Source organism: Anomaloglossus baeobatrachus, chromosome 2, assembly GCF_048569485.1.
Source record: "Anomaloglossus baeobatrachus isolate aAnoBae1 chromosome 2, aAnoBae1.hap1, whole genome shotgun sequence".
Taxonomy (NCBI): domain Eukaryota; kingdom Metazoa; phylum Chordata; class Amphibia; order Anura; family Aromobatidae; genus Anomaloglossus; species Anomaloglossus baeobatrachus.
This window is the reverse complement of record NC_134354.1, coordinates 344,124,005-344,140,045: the sequence shown is the minus strand read 5'-3', so window position 1 is coordinate 344,140,045 and position 16,041 is coordinate 344,124,005. Positions and strand designations below refer to the sequence as shown.

The window sequence follows — 16,041 nt, the reverse complement described above, 5'->3', positions numbered from 1 at the left end:
TCTACATAGTTTAGTCGTTTGCTTTTGTATTTATGGGAACTATATATTTTAAAACAAACAGGTTTTTTTATAATATGGGATTATGTTTTCTGCTAAAATGTTCAATAAAAAAGAAACCCAAAATCGTAGTTCTCCTTGTGATAGAAGCCACAATGTATTGTCATTTGGCAACGAAACCAAGAATTTCATACTTTACAGGTTGATAGGAAATTACTTCAACACCGAAAACAGATTGGTTTAACTGGGTATTGAACCCAGAACGTTCTGCATATGAAGCAGACTTGATGACCACCACACTTTAAAACCTGTGAAATCCTGCAAAGTAATGGCAATTAGAGACGAGTTTTGACTGCCAGGAAAAAAAAAAATCAGTAGTTCTGTTGGTTATGGAAGCTAAAACATCCCGTCATTCGGCAACAAAGCCAAGAACTTCATGTATTGCAGTTGTATAGGGTATTATTTCAACACCAAGAAGAGACTGGTTTCACTGGGGATTGAACTCAGGACCTTCTGCATGTTAAACAGACGTGATGACCACTACACTATGAAACCTGTGAAATCCTGCAAAGCAATGGATATTGGAGACGAGTTTTGACCGCCAGGAAAAAAAAAAAATTCGTAGTTCTGTTGGTTATGGAAGCTAAAACATCCCGTCATTCGGCAACAAAGCCAAGAAATTCATATATTGTAGTTGGATAGGGTATTATTTCAACACCAAGAAGAGATTGGTTTCACTGGGGATTGAACCCAGGACCTTCTGCGTGTTAAGCAGACGTGATGACCACTACACTATGAAACCTGTTGAAAAGTTACTGTGTATTGGCTAGCAGAGCAGAATTGTGACTTACGGGGCCTTTTTATTGCTGAAGGAAAGTATTTTTGGTAATGAAACATTTACAATTTTTATTACATATTTTACCAGTTTTATTCCTACAAAGGGATATTGCTTAAATTGAAGTTTACATTGAATGTGTTACTTTTTTCTACACAGTTTAGTCGTTTGCTTTTGTATTTATAAGAACTATATATTTTTAAACAAACAGGATTTTTATAATATGGGATTATGTTTTCTGCTAAAATGGACAATGAAAAAGAAACCCAAAATAATAGTTCTCTTTGTGATGGAAGCCAAAATGTATTGTCATTTGGCAACGAAACCAAGAATTTTATATATTACAGGTTGATAGCAAATTACTTCAACAGCGAAAACAGATTGGTTTCACTGGGGATTGAACCCAGGACCTTCTGCGTGTGAAGCAGACGTGATGACCACTACACTATGAAACCTGTGAAATTCTGCAAAGCAATGGCAATTGAAAACGAGTTTTGACAGCCAGGGGAAAAAAATTATTAGTTCTGTTGGTGATGGAAGCCAAAACATCCCATCATTCGGCAACAAAGCCAAGAACTTCATATATTGTAGTTTGATAGGGTATTATTTCAACACCAAGAACAGATTGCTTTTACTGGGGATTGAACCAGTGTTAAGCAGAATTGATGACTACTACACTATGAAACCTTATGGAAAGTTACTGTGTATTGGCAAGCAGAGCAGAATTGTAACTGATGGGGCCTTTTTATTGCTGAAGAAAAGTGTTTTTGGTAATGAAGCATTTACAATTTTTATTACATATTTTACCAGTTTTATTCCTACAAAGGGATATTGCTTAAATTGAAGATTACATTGAATGTGTTACTTTTTTCTACACAGTTTAATCGTTTGCTTTTGTATTTATGGGAACTATAAATTTTGAAACAAACAGGATTGTTATAATATGGGATTATGTTTTCTGCTAAAATGTTCAATAAAAAAAGAAACCCAAAATCGTAGTTCTCCTTGTGATAGAAGCCAAAATGTATTGTCATTTGGCAACGAAACCAAGAATTTCATACTTTACAGGTTGATAGGAAATTACTTCAACACCGAAAACAGATTGGTTTCACTGGGTATTGAACCCAGAACGTTCTGCATATGAAGCAGACTTGATGACCACCACACTTTAAAACCTGTGATTCCTGCAAAGTAATGGCAATTAGAGACGAAATTTGACTGCCAGGAAAAAAAACAAAAATTCGTAGTTCTGTTGGTTATGGAAGCTAAAACATCCCGTCATTCGGCAACAAAGCCAAGAACTTCATGTATTGCAGTTGTATAGGGTATTATTTCAACACCAAGAACAGACTGGTTTTACTGGGGATTAAACCCAGGACCTTCTGCGTGTTAAGCAGACGTGATGACCACTACACTATGAAACCTGTGAAGTCCTGTTGATAGCAAATTACTTCAACAGCGAAAACGGATTGGTTTCACTGGGGATTGAACCCAGGACCTTCTGCGTGTGAAGCAGACGTGATGACCACTACACTATGAAACCTGTGAAATCCTGCAAAGCAATAGCAATTGAAAACGAGTTTTGACCGCCAGGGGAAAAAAAATATTAGTTCTGTTGGTGATGGAAGCCAAAACATCCCATCATTCGGCAACAAAGCCAAGAACTTCATATATTGTAGTTTGATAGTGTATTATTTCAACACCAAGAACAGATTGCTTTTACTGGGGATTGAACCAGTGTTAAGCAGATGTGATGACTACTACACTATGAAACCTTCTGGAAAGTTACTGTGTATTGGCAAGCAGAGCAGAATTGTAACTGATGGGGCCTTTTTATTGCTGAAGAAAAGTGTTTTTGGTAATGAAACATTTACAATTTTTATTACATATTTTACCAGTTTTATTCCTACAAAGGGATATTGCTTAAATTGAAGTTTACATTGAATGTGTTACTTTTTTCTACACAATTTAATCGTTTGCTTTTGTATTTATGGGAACTATAAATTTTGAAACAAACAGGATTGTTATAATATGGGATTATGTTTTCTGCTAAAATGTTCAATAAAAAAGAAACCCAAAAGCGTAGTTCTCCTTGTGATAGAAGCCAAAATGTATTGTCATTTGGCAACGAAACCAAGAATTTCATACTTTACAGGTTAATAGGAAATTACTATAACACCGAAAACAGATTGGTTTCACTGGGTATTGAACCCAGAACGTTCTGCATATGAAGCAAACTTGATGACCACCACACTTTAAAACCAGTGATTCCTGCAAAGTAATGGCAAATAGAGACGAAATTTGACTGCCAGGAAAAAAAAAAAATCGAAGTTCTGTTGGTTATAGAAGCTAAAACATCCCGTCATTTGGCAACAAAGCCAAGAACTTCATGTATTGCAGTTGGATAGGGTATTATTTCAACACCAAGAACAGACTGGTTTTTACTGGGGATTAAACCCATGACCTTCTGCGTGTTAAGCAGACGTGATGACCACTACACTATAAAACCTGTGAAATCCTGTTGATAGCAAATTACTTCAACAGCGAAAACAGATTGGTTTCACTGGGGATTGAACCCAGGACCTTCTGCGTGTGAAGCAGACGTGATGACCACTACACTATGAAACCTGTGAAATCCTGCAAAGCAATGGCAATTGAAAACGAGTTTTGACCGCCAGGGGAAAAAAAATATTAGTTCTGTTGGTGATGGAAGCCAAAACATCCCATCATTCGGCAACAAAGCCAAGAACTTCATATATTGTAGTTTGATAGGGTATTATTTCAACACCGAGAACAGATTGCTTTTACTGGGGATTGAACCAGTGTTAAGCAGACGTGCTGACTACTACACTACGAAACCTTCTGGAAAGTTACTATGTATTGGCAAGCAGAGCAGAATTGTAACTGACGGGGCCTTTTTATTGCTGAAGAAAAGTGTTTTTGGTAATGAAACATTTACAATTTTTATTACATATTTTACCAGTTTTATTCCTACAAAGGGATATTGCTTAAATTGAAGATTACATTGAATGTGTTACTTTTTTCTACACAGTTTAATCGTTTGCTTTTGTATTTATGGGAACTATAAATTTTGAAACAAACAGGATTGTTATAATATGGGATTATGTTTTCTGCTAAAATGTTCAATAAAAAAGATTGAACCCAGGACCTTATGCGTGTGAAGCAGACGTGATGACCACTACACTATGAAACCTGTGAAATTCTGCAAAGCAATGGCAATTGAAAACGAGTTTTGACAGCCAGGGGAAAAAAATTATTAGTTCTGTTGGTGATGGAAGCCAAAACATCCCATCATTCGGCAACAAAGCCAAGAACTTCATATATTGTAGTTTGATAGGGTATTATTTCAACACCAAGAACAGATTGCTTTTACTGGGGATTGAACCAGTGTTAAGCAGACGTGATGACTACTACACTATGAAACCTTCTGGAAAGTTACTGTGTATTGGCAAGCAGAGCAGAATTGTAACTGATGGGGCCTTTTTATTGCTGAAGAAAAGTGTTTTTGGTAATGAAACATTTACAATTTTTATTACATATTTTACCAGTTTTATTCCTACAAAGGGATATTGCTTAAATTGAAGATTACATTGAATGTGTTACTTTTTTCTACACAGTTTAATCGTTTGCTTTTGTATTTATGGGAACTATAAATTTTGAAACAAAAAGGATTGTTATAATATGGGATTATATTTTCTGCTAAAATGTTCAATAAAAAAGAAACCCAAAATCGTAGTTCTCCTTGTGATAGAAGCCAAAATGTATTGTCATTTGGCAACGAAACCAAGAATTTCATACTTTACAGGTTGATAGGAAATTACTTCAACACCGAAAACAGATTGGTTTCACTGGGTATTGAACCCAGAACGTTCTGCATATGAAGCAGACTTGATGACCACCACACTTTAAAACCTGTGATTCCTGCAAAGTAATGACAATTAGAGACGAAATTTGACTGCCAGGAAAAAAAACAAAAATTCGTAGTTCTGTTGGTTATGGAAGCTAAAACATCCCGTCATTCGGCAACAAAGCCAAGAACTTCATGTATTGCAGTTGGATAGGGTATTATTTCAACACCAAGAACAGACTGGTTTTACTGGGGATTAAACCCAGGACCTTCTGCGTGTTAAGCAGACGTGATGACCACTACACTATGAAACCTGTGAAATCCTGTTGATAGCAAATTACTTCAACAGCGAAAACGGATTGGTTTCACTGGGGATTGAACCCAGGACCTTCTGCGTGTGAAGCAGACGTGATGACCACTACACTATGAAACCTGTGAAATCCTGCAAAGCAATGGCAATTGAAAACGAGTTTTGACCGCCAGGGGAAAAAAATTATTAGTTCTGTTGGTGATGGAAGCCAAAACATCCCATCATTCGGCAACAAAGCCAAGAACTTCATATATTGTAGTTTGATAGGGTATTATTTCAACACCAAGAACAGATTGCTTTTACTGGGGATTGAACCAGTGTTAAGCAGATGTGATGACTACTACACTATGAAACCTTCTGGAAAGTTACTGTGTATTGGCAAGCAGAGCAGAATTGTAACTGATGGGGCCTTTTTATTGCTGAAGAAAAGTGTTTTTGGTAATGAAACATTTACAATTTTTATTACATATTTTACCAGTTTTATTCCTACAAAGGGATATTGCTTAAATTGAAGTTTACATTGAATGTGTTACTTTTTTCTACACAATTTAATCGTTTGCTTTTGTATTTATGGGAACTATAAATTTTGAAACAAACAGGATTGTTATAATATGGGATTATGTTTTCTGCTAAAATGTTCAATAAAAAAGAAACCCAAAAGCGTAGTTCTCCTTGTGATAGAAGCCAAAATGTATTGTCATTTGGCAACGAAACCAAGAATTTCATACTTTACAGGTTAATAGGAAATTACTATAACACCGAAAACAGATTGGTTTCACTGGGTATTGAACCCAGAACGTTCTGCATATGAAGCAAACTTGATGACCACCACACTTTAAAACCGGTGATTCCTGCAAAGTAATGGCAATTAGAGACGAAATTTGACTGCCAGGAAAAAAAAAAAATCGTAGTTCTGTTGGTTATAGAAGCTAAAACATCCCGTCATTTGGCAACAAAGCCAAGAACTTCATGTATTGCAGTTGGATAGGGTATTATTACAACACCAAGAACAGACTGGTTTTTACTGAGGATTAAACCCATGACCTTCTGCGTGTTAAGCAGACGTGATGACCACTACACTATAAAACCTGTGAAATCCTGTTGATAGCAAATTACTTCAACAGCGAAAACAGATTGGTTTCACTGGGGATTGAACCCAGGACCTTCTGCGTGTGAAGCAGACGTGATGACCACTACACTATGAAACCTGTGAAATCCTGCAAAGCAATGGCAATTGAAAACGAGTTTTGACCGCCAGGGGAAAAAAAATATTAGTTCTGTTGGTGATGGAAGCCAAAACATCCCATCATTCGGCAACAAAGCCAAGAACTTCATATATTGTAGTTTGATAGGGTATTATTTCAACACCGAGAACAGATTGCTTTTACTGGGGATTGAACCAGTGTTAAGCAGACGTGATGACTACTACACTACGAAACCTTCTGGAAAGTTACTATGTATTGGCAAGCAGAGCAGAATTGTAACTGAAGGGGCCTTTTTATTGCTGAAGAAAAGTGTTTTTGGTAATGAAACATTTACAATTTTTATTACATATTTTACCAGTTTTATTCCTACAAAGGGATAATGCTTAAATTGAAGATTACATTGAATGTGTTACTTTTTTCTACACAGTTTAATCGTTTGCTTTTGTATTTATGGGAACTATAAATTTTGAAACAAACAGGATTGTTATAATATGGGATTATGTTTTCTGCTAAAATGTTCAATAAAAAAGAAACCCAAAATCGTAGTTCTCCTTGTGATAGAAGCCAAAATGTATTGTCATTTGGCAACGAAACCAAGAATTTCATACTTTACAGGTTGATAGGAAATTACTTCAACACCGAAAACAGATTGGTTTCACTGGGTATTGAACCCAGAACGTTCTGCATATGAAGCAGACTTGATGACCACCACACTTTAAAACCTGTGATTCCTGCAAAGTAATGGCAATTAGAGACGAAATTTGACTGCCAGGAAAAAAAACAAAAATTCGTAGTTCTGTTGGTTATGGAAGCTAAAACATCCCGTCATTCGGCAACAAAGCCAAGAACTTCATGTATTGCAGTTGGATAGGGTATTATTTCAACACCAAGAACAGACTGGTTTTACTGGGGATTGAACCCAGGACCTTCTGCGTGTGAAGCAGACGTGATGACCACTACACTATGAAACCTGTGAAATCCTGCAAAGCAATGGCAATTGGAGACGAGTTTTGACCGCCAGGGAAAAAAAAAAAATTCTTAGTTCTGTTGGTGATGGAAGCCAAAACATCCCATCATTCTGCAACAAAGCCAAGAACTTCATATATTGTAGTTTCATAGGGTATTATTTCAACACCAAGAACAGACTGGTTTTACTGGGGATTAAACCCAGGACCTTCTGCGTGTTAAGCAGACATGATGACCACTACACTATGAATCCTGATGAAAAGTTACTGTGTATTGGCTAGCAGAGCAGAATTGTGACTGACAGGGCCTTTTTATTGCTGAAGGAAAGTTTTTTTGGTAATGAAACATTTCCAATTTTTATTACATATTTTACGAGTTTTGTTCCTACAAAGGGATATTGCTTAAATTGAAGTTTACATTGAATGTGTTACTTTTTTCTACATAGTTTAGTCGTTTGCTTTTGTATTTATGGGAACTATATATTTTAAAACAAACAGGTTTTTTTATAATATGGGATTATGTTTTCTGCTAAAATGTTCAATAAAAAAGAAACCCAAAATCGTAGTTCTCCTTGTGATAGAAGCCAAAATGTATTGTCATTTGGCAACGAAACCAAGAATTCCATACTTTATAGGTTGATAGGAAATTACTTCAACACCGAAAAAAGATTGGTTTAAGTGGGTATTGAATCCAGAACGTTCTGCATATGAAGCAGACTTGATGACCACCACACTTTAAAACCTGTGAAATCCTGCAAAGTAATGGCAATTAGAGACGAGTTTTGACTGCCAGGAAAAAAAAAAAAATTCGTAGTTCTGTTGGTTATGGAAGCTAAAACATCCCGTCATTCGGCAACAAAGCCAAGAACTTCATGTGTTGTAGTTGGATAAGGTATTATTTCAACACCAAGAACAGACTGGTTTTACTGGGGATTGAACCAGTGTTAAGCAGACGTGATAACTACTACACTATGAAACCTTCTGGAAAGTTACTATGTATTGGCAAGCAGAGCAGAATTGTAACTGACGGGGCCTTTTTATTGCTGAAGAAAAGTGTTTTTGGTAATGAAACATTTACAATTTTTATTACATATTTTACCAGTTTTATTCCTACAAAGGGATATTGCTTAAATTGAAGATTACATTGAATGTGTTACTTTTTTCTACACAGTTTAATCGTTTGCTTTTGTATTTATGGGAACTATAAATTTTGAAACAAACAGGATTGTTATAATATGGGATTATGTTTTCTGCTAAAATGTTCAATAAAAAAGATTGAACCCAGGACCTTCTGCGTGTGAAGCAGACGTGATGACCACTACACTATAAAACCTGTGAAATCCTGCAAAGCAATGGCAATTGAAAACGAGTTTTGACAGCCAGGGGAAAAAAATTATTAGTTCTGTTGGTGATGGAAGCCAAAACATCCCATCATTCGGCAACAAAGCCAAGAACTTCATATATTGTAGTTTGATAGGGTATTATTTCAACACGAAGAACAGATTGCTTTTACTGGGGATTGAACCAGTGTTAAGCAGACGTGATGACTACTACACTATGAAACCTTCTGGAAAGTTACTGTGTATTGGCAAGCAGAGCAGAATTGTAACTGATGGGGCCTTTTTATTGCTGAAGAAAAGTGTTTTTGGTAATGAAACATTTACAATTTTTATTACATATTTTACCAGTTTTATTCCTACAAAGGGATATTGCTTAAATTGAAGATTACATTGAATGTGTTACTTTTTTCTACACAGTTTAATCGTTTGCTTTTGTATTTATGGGAACTATAAATTTTGAAACAAACAGGATTGTTATAATATGGGATTATGTTTTCTGCTAAAATGTTCAATAAAAAAGAAACCCAAAATCGTAGTTCTCCTTGTGATAGAAGCCAAAATGTATTGTCATTTGGCAACGAAACCAAGAATTTCATACTTTACAGGTTGATAGGAAATTACTTCAACACCGAAAACAGATTGGTTTCACTGGGTATTGAACTCAGAACATTCTGCATATGAAGCAGACTTGATGACCACCACACTTTAAAACCTGTGATTCCTGCAAAGTAATGGCAATTAGAGACGAAATTTGACTGCCAGGAAAAAAAAAAAATTCGTAGTTCTGTTGGTTATGGAAGCTAAAACATCTCGTCATTCGGCAACAAAGCCAAGAACTTCATGTATTGCAGTTGGATAGGGTATTATTTCAACACCAAGAACAGACTGGTTTTTACTGGGGATTAAACCCAGGACCTTCTGCGTGTTAAGCAGACGTGATGACCACTACACTATAAAACCTGTGAAATCCTGTTGATAGCAAATTACTTCAACAGTGAAAACAGATTGGTTTCACTGGGGATTGAACCCAGGACCTTCTGCGTGTGAAGCAGACGTGATGACAACTACACTATGAAACCTGTGAATTCCTGCAAAGCAATGGCAATTGAAAACGAGTTTTGACCACCAGGGGAAAAAAATTATTAGTTCTCTTGGTGATGGAAGCCAACACATCCCATCATTCAGCAACAAAGCCAAGAACTTCATATATTGTAGTTTGATAGGGTATTATTTCAACACCGAGAACAGATTGCTTTTACTGGGGATTGAACCAGTGTTAAGCAGACGTGATGACTACTACACTATGAAACCTTCTGGAAAGTTACTATGTATTGGCAAGCAGAGCAGAATTGTAACTGACGGGGCCTTTTTATTGCTGAAGAAAAGTGTTTTTGGTAATGAAACATTTACAATTTTTATTACATATTTTACCAGTTTTATTCCTACAAAGGGATATTGCTTAAATTGAAGTTTACATTGAATGTGTTACTTTTTTCTACACAGTTTAATCGTTTGCTTTTGTATTTATGGGAACTATAAATTTTGAAACAAACAGGATTGTTATAATATGGGATTATGTTTTCTGCTAAAATGTTCAATAAAAAAGATTGAACCCAGGACCTTCTGCGTGTGAAGCAGACGTGATGACCACTACACTATGAAACCTGTGAAATCCTGCAAAGCAATGGCAATTGGAGACGAGTTTTGACCGCCAGGGAAAAAAAAAAAAATCTTAGTTCTGTTGGTGATGGAAGCCAAAACATTCCATCATTCTGCAACAAAGCCAAGAACTTCATATATTGTAGTTTGATAGGGTATTATTTCAACACCAAGAACAGTCTGGTTTTACTGGGGATTAAATCCAGGACCTTCTACATGTTTAGCAGACATGATGACCACTACACTATGAATCGTGAGGAAAAGTTACTGTGTATTGGCTAGCAGAGCAGAATTGTGACTGACGGGGCCTTTTTATTGCTGAAGGAAAGTATTTTTGGTAATGAAACATTTACAATTTTTATTACATATTTTACCAGTTTTATTCCTACAAAGCGATATTGCTTAAATTGAAGTTTACATTGAATGTGTTACTTTTTTCTACACAGTTTAATCGTTTGCTTTTGTATTTATGGGAACTATAAATTTTGAAACAAACAGGATTGTTATAATATGGGATTATGTTTTCTTCTAAAATGTTCAATAAAAAAGAAACCCAAAATCTTAGTTCTCCTTGTGATAGAAGCCAAAATGTATTGTCATTTGGCAACGAAACCAAGAATTTCATACTTTACAGGTTGATAGGAAATTACTTCAACACCGAAAACAGATTGGTTTCACTGGGTATTGAACCCAGAACGTTCTGCATATGAAGCAGACTTGATGACCACCACACTTTAAAACCTGTGATTCCTGCAAAGTAATGGCAATTAGAGACGAAATTTGACTGCCGGGAAAAAAAAAAAATTCGTAGTTCCGTTGGTTATGGAAGCTAAAACATCGCGTCATTCGGCAACAAAGCCAAGAACTTCATGTATTGCAGTTGGATAGGGTATTATTTCAACACCAAGAAGAGACTGGTTTCACTGGGGATTGAAGCCAGAACGTTCTGCATATGAAGCAGACTTGATGACCACCACTAGAGTTGAGCGCGGTTCATGGTTCGTGGTTCTCCAGTTCGCGGCTCGAGTGATTTTGGGGCATGTTCTAGATCGAACTAGAACTCGAGCTTTTTGCAAAAGCTCGATAGTTCTAGAAACGTTCGAGAACGGTTCTAGCAGCCAAAAAACAGCTAAATCCTAGCTTGGTTTCTGCTGTAATAGTGTAAGTCACTCTGTGAATCAAACTATTATCACATTTCAGTGTATAGTGTGCGTGAACAGCGCCTTCAGATCACTGCTGTTTCTATAATGGCGATCGCCATTTTTTTTTTTTTTTCTTGTCTTCCTTCCCTAAGCGCGCGCGTCTTGTGGGGCGGGCCAGCATGTCAGCCAATCACAGACACACACACACCTAAGTGGACTTTGAGCCAGAGAAGCAACGGCATGTGTGATAGGATCTGCATGTCACATGTCCCTGCATTATAAAACCGGACATTTTCTTCACGAACGCCATTATCTGCCTTCTGCGTCTTTGGTGTCAGACATCAGTGTCGCAGCTCCGTCCTCCTGAGTCCTATAGCCGATACAGCTGTATGCGCTGCATACACAGCGTTAGACAGCTTAGGGAGAGCACATTCTAGCAGTCCTTTTAAGGGCTCAAAGCGGCAGGGTCAGAGAGCCATAAGTGACAGGTCCTGCAAACAGCAACAGCGTCTGTGTAGCCCAGGTCAGGGATTTCCTCCCTGCATTTCACCATTAGGAGGGAATAGAAAGGCAGGCTTCCATTCCTCTACGCAGAGCACCACAATCCTGCCACTGTACCCTCTTGTCCTCTGCACACTCCAACTCATTCTAAGTAAGCCATTATACTAGCAAACACTCAGTGTACCTAGTGGCATCCTAAACGTGGCTATTGGACTTTGCTATAGTCCCACTAGTGCAAAGACATTAGCAGAGCACATCTGCCTGCATTGCACACTCCAAGTTTTTTAAACTAAGCAATTTTACTAGCAAACACTCAGTGTACCTAGTGGCATCCTATACGTGGCTATTGGACTTTGCTATAGTCCCACTAGTGCAAAGACATTTGCAGAGCACGTCTGCCTGCATTGCACACTACAACTTTTTTAAACTAAGCAATTTTACTAGCAAACACTCAGTGTACCTAGTGGCATCCTATACGTGGCTATTGGACTTTGCTATAGTCCCACTAGTGCAAAGACATTTGCAGAGCACGTCTGCCTGCATTGCACACTACAACTTTTTTAAACTAAGCAATTTTACTAGCAAACACTCAGTGTACCTAGTGGCATCCTATACGTGGCTATTGGACTTTGCTATAGTCCCACTAGTGCAAAGACATTTGCAGAGCACGTCTGCCTGCATTGCACACTACAACTTTTTTAAACTAATCAATTTTACTAGCAAACACTCAGTGTACCTAGTGGCATCCTAAACGTGGCTATTGGACTTTGCTATAGTCCCACTAGTGCAAAGACATTAGCAGAGCACATCTGCCTGCATTGCACACTCCAAGTTTTTTAAACTAAGCAATTTTACTAGCAAACACTCAGTGTACCTAGTGGCATCCTATACGTGGCTATTGGACTTTGCTATAGTCCCACTAGTGCAAAGACATTTGCAGAGCACGTCTGCCTGCATTGCACACTACAACTTTTTTAAACTAAGCAATTTTACTAGCAAACACTCAGTGTACCTAGTGGCATCCTATACGTGGCTATTGGACTTTGCTATAGTCCCACTAGTGCAAAGACATTTGCAGAGCACGTCTGCCTGCATTGCACACTACAACTTTTTTAAACTAAGCAATTTTACTAGCAAACACTCAGTGTACCTAGTGGCATCCTATACGTGGCTATTGGACTTTGCTATAGTCCCACTAGTGCCAAGACATTTGCAGAGCGCATCTGCCTGCGTTGCACACTCCAACTAATTATAACGAAGCCATTATACTAGCAAACACTCAGTGTACCTAGTGGCATCCTATACGTGGCTATTGGACTTTGCTATAGTCCCACTAGTGCAAAGACATTAGCAGAGCACATCTGCCTGCATTGCACACTCCAAGTTTTTTAAACTAAGCAATTTTACTAGCAAACACTCAGTGTACCTAGTGGCATCCTATACGTGGCTATTGGACTTTGCTATAGTCCCACTAGTGCAAAGACATTTGCAGAGCACGTCTGCCTGCATTGCACACTACAACTTTTTTAAACTAAGCAATTTTACTAGCAAACACTCAGTGTACCTAGTGGCATCCTATACGTGGCTATTGGACTTTGCTATAGTCCCACTAGTGCAAAGACATTTGCAGAGCACGTCTGCCTGCATTGCACACTACAACTTTTTTAAACTAATCAATTTTACTAGCAAACACTCAGTGTACCTAGTGGCATCCTAAACGTGGCTATTGGACTTTGCTATAGTCCCACTAGTGTAAAGACATTAGCAGAGCACATCTGCCTGCATTGCACACTCCAAGTTTTTTAAACTAAGCAATTTTACTAGCAAACACTCAGTGTACCTAGTGGCATCCTATACGTGGCTATTGGACTTTGCTATAGTCCCACTAGTGCAAAGACATTTGCAGAGCACGTCTGCCTGCATTGCACACTACAACTTTTTTAAACTAAGCAATTTTACTAGCAAACACTCAGTGTACCTAGTGGCATCCTATACGTGGCTATTGGACTTTGCTATAGTCCCACTAGTGCAAAGACATTTGCAGAGCACGTCTGCCTGCATTGCACACTACAACTTTTTTAAACTAAGCAATTTTACTAGCAAACACTCAGTGTACCTAGTGGCATCCTATACGTGGCTATTGGACTTTTGTCAATTCACAGTATTGGAACGTTATTTGCATGACATCTGCCTGCATTGCACACTCTAACTTTTTTAAACTCAGCCATTATACTAGCAAACACTCACTTTACCTAGTTGTATCCTAAACGTGGCTATTGTACTTTTGTCAATTCACAGTATTGGAACGTTATTTGCAGGACATCTGCCTGCATTGCACACTCAAACTTTTTTAAAATCAGCCATTATACTAGCAAACACTCACTGTACCTAGTTGTATCCTAAACGTGGCTATTGTACTTTTGTCAATTCACAGTATTGGAACGTTATTTGCAGGACATCTGCCTGCCTTGCACACTCAAACTTTTTTAAACTCAGCCATTATACTAGCAAACACTCACTGTACCTAGTTGTATCCTAAACGTGGCTATTGTACTTTTGTCAATTCACAGTATTGGAACGTTATTTGCAGGACGTCTGCCTGCATTGCACACTCAAACTTTTTTAAACTCAGCCATTATACTAGCAAACACTCACTGTACCTAGTTGTATCCTAAACGTGGCTATTGTACTTTTGTCAATTCACAGTATTGGAACGTTATTTGCAGGACGTCTGCCTGCATTGCACACTCAAACTTTTTTAAACTCAGCCATTATACTAGCAAACACTCACTGTACCTAGTTGTATCCTAAACGTGGCTATTGTACTTTTGTCAATTCACAGTATTGGAACGTTATTTGCAGGACATCTGCCTGCCTTGCACACTCAAACTTTTTTAAACTCAGCCATTATACTAGCAAACACTCACTGTACCTAGTTGTATCCTAAACGTGGCTATTGTACTTTTGTCAATTCACAGTATTGGAACGTTATTTGCAGGACGTCTGCCTGCATTGCACACTCAAACTTTTTTAAACTCAGCCATTATACTAGCAAACACTCACTGTACCTAGTTGTATCCTAAACGTGGCTATTGTACTTTTGTCAATTCACAGTATTGGAACGTTATTTGCAGCACGTCTGCCTGCATTGCACACTCAAACTTTTTTAAACTCAGCCATTATACTAGCAAACACTCACTGTACCTAGTTGTATCCTAAACGTGGCTATTGTACTTTTGTCAATTCACAGTATTGGAACGTTATTTGCAGGACATCTGCCTGCCTTGCACACTCAAACTTTTTTAAACTCAGCCATTATACTAGCAAACACTCACTGTACCTAGTTGTATCCTAAACGTGGCTATTGTACTTTTGTCAATTCACAGTATTGGAACGTTATTTGCAGCACGTCTGCCTGCATTGCACACTTAAACTTTTTTAAACTCAGCCATTATACTAGCAAACACTCACTGTACCTAGTTGTATCCTAAACGTGGCTATTGTACTTTTGTCAATTCACAGTATTGGAACGTTATTTGCAGCACGTCTGCCTGCATTGCACACTCAAACTTTTTTAAACTCAGCCATTATACTAGCAAACACTCACTGTACCTAGTTGTATCCTAAACGTGGCTATTGTACTTTTGTCAATTCACACTACTGCAAATCTATGTGCAGCACCTCTGCATGACAACCTCGTGCTCTGTTTTTAATAAGCTATAATGATAGCACAAAATACTGCCATTTAGTGGCATCATAGAACTGGCTGTTGTATTCCATTAGTGCCCCACTGGTGACAAGCTATTTCTAGCACCTCTACATCACACCCTCATGCACATTTTGCTACGCTAATGTTATAGCAAACTCATGGAATTCATTGCTGCATTTCATAATTCGGAGGGATAGAAAGTCAGGCTTCCTTTAGCTTTTCCTTCTGTTCATAGACAGCATCTCCAAGACAAATTTCCCTTCCACGTCTAAGTGTGGAGAGGCAGCTAGTGCGCATGCGTGTGCCGATGTACCCCAGCTGCAGCATAATTACAGTGTTTCGCCTAGTGAGTATGCTCAGCCTGACTGTGCCATTCCTGACGCTAAGTTTTCATTTCGGGATACAGCGCATGCTCCCACACTAAGTGTGAAAAGCCTCTTTGCACAGGTGCTTGCATTCCGTGCCGGGTATAAGTCCTGTTTTGGGCATAGACACCATGCTAAAGCTGAT

The 16,041-nt window shown here is 37.9% G+C and overlaps 6 non-coding genes across 6 annotated transcripts; all 6 read right to left on the bottom strand.

Annotated features, from left to right (window-relative positions):
* Window positions 1-726: 726 nt before the first annotated feature.
* Window positions 727-799, bottom strand: TRNAV-AAC (transfer RNA valine (anticodon AAC)). The gene has a single exon. It is a non-coding gene; the product is annotated as a tRNA-Val (tRNA).
* A 415-nt stretch (window positions 800-1,214) lies between these two features.
* TRNAV-CAC (transfer RNA valine (anticodon CAC)) lies at window positions 1,215-1,287 on the bottom strand. Its single transcript has one exon. It is a non-coding gene; the product is annotated as a tRNA-Val (tRNA).
* Window positions 1,288-2,302: 1,015 nt separating this feature from the next.
* On the bottom strand, window positions 2,303-2,375 carry TRNAV-CAC (transfer RNA valine (anticodon CAC)). The gene has a single exon. It is a non-coding gene; the product is annotated as a tRNA-Val (tRNA).
* A 1,012-nt stretch (window positions 2,376-3,387) lies between these two features.
* On the bottom strand, window positions 3,388-3,460 carry TRNAV-CAC (transfer RNA valine (anticodon CAC)). Its single transcript has one exon. It is a non-coding gene; the product is annotated as a tRNA-Val (tRNA).
* A 1,600-nt stretch (window positions 3,461-5,060) lies between these two features.
* On the bottom strand, window positions 5,061-5,133 carry TRNAV-CAC (transfer RNA valine (anticodon CAC)). The gene has a single exon. It is a non-coding gene; the product is annotated as a tRNA-Val (tRNA).
* Window positions 5,134-6,145: 1,012 nt separating this feature from the next.
* TRNAV-CAC (transfer RNA valine (anticodon CAC)) lies at window positions 6,146-6,218 on the bottom strand. The gene has a single exon. It is a non-coding gene; the product is annotated as a tRNA-Val (tRNA).
* Window positions 6,219-16,041: the final 9,823 nt, after the last annotated feature.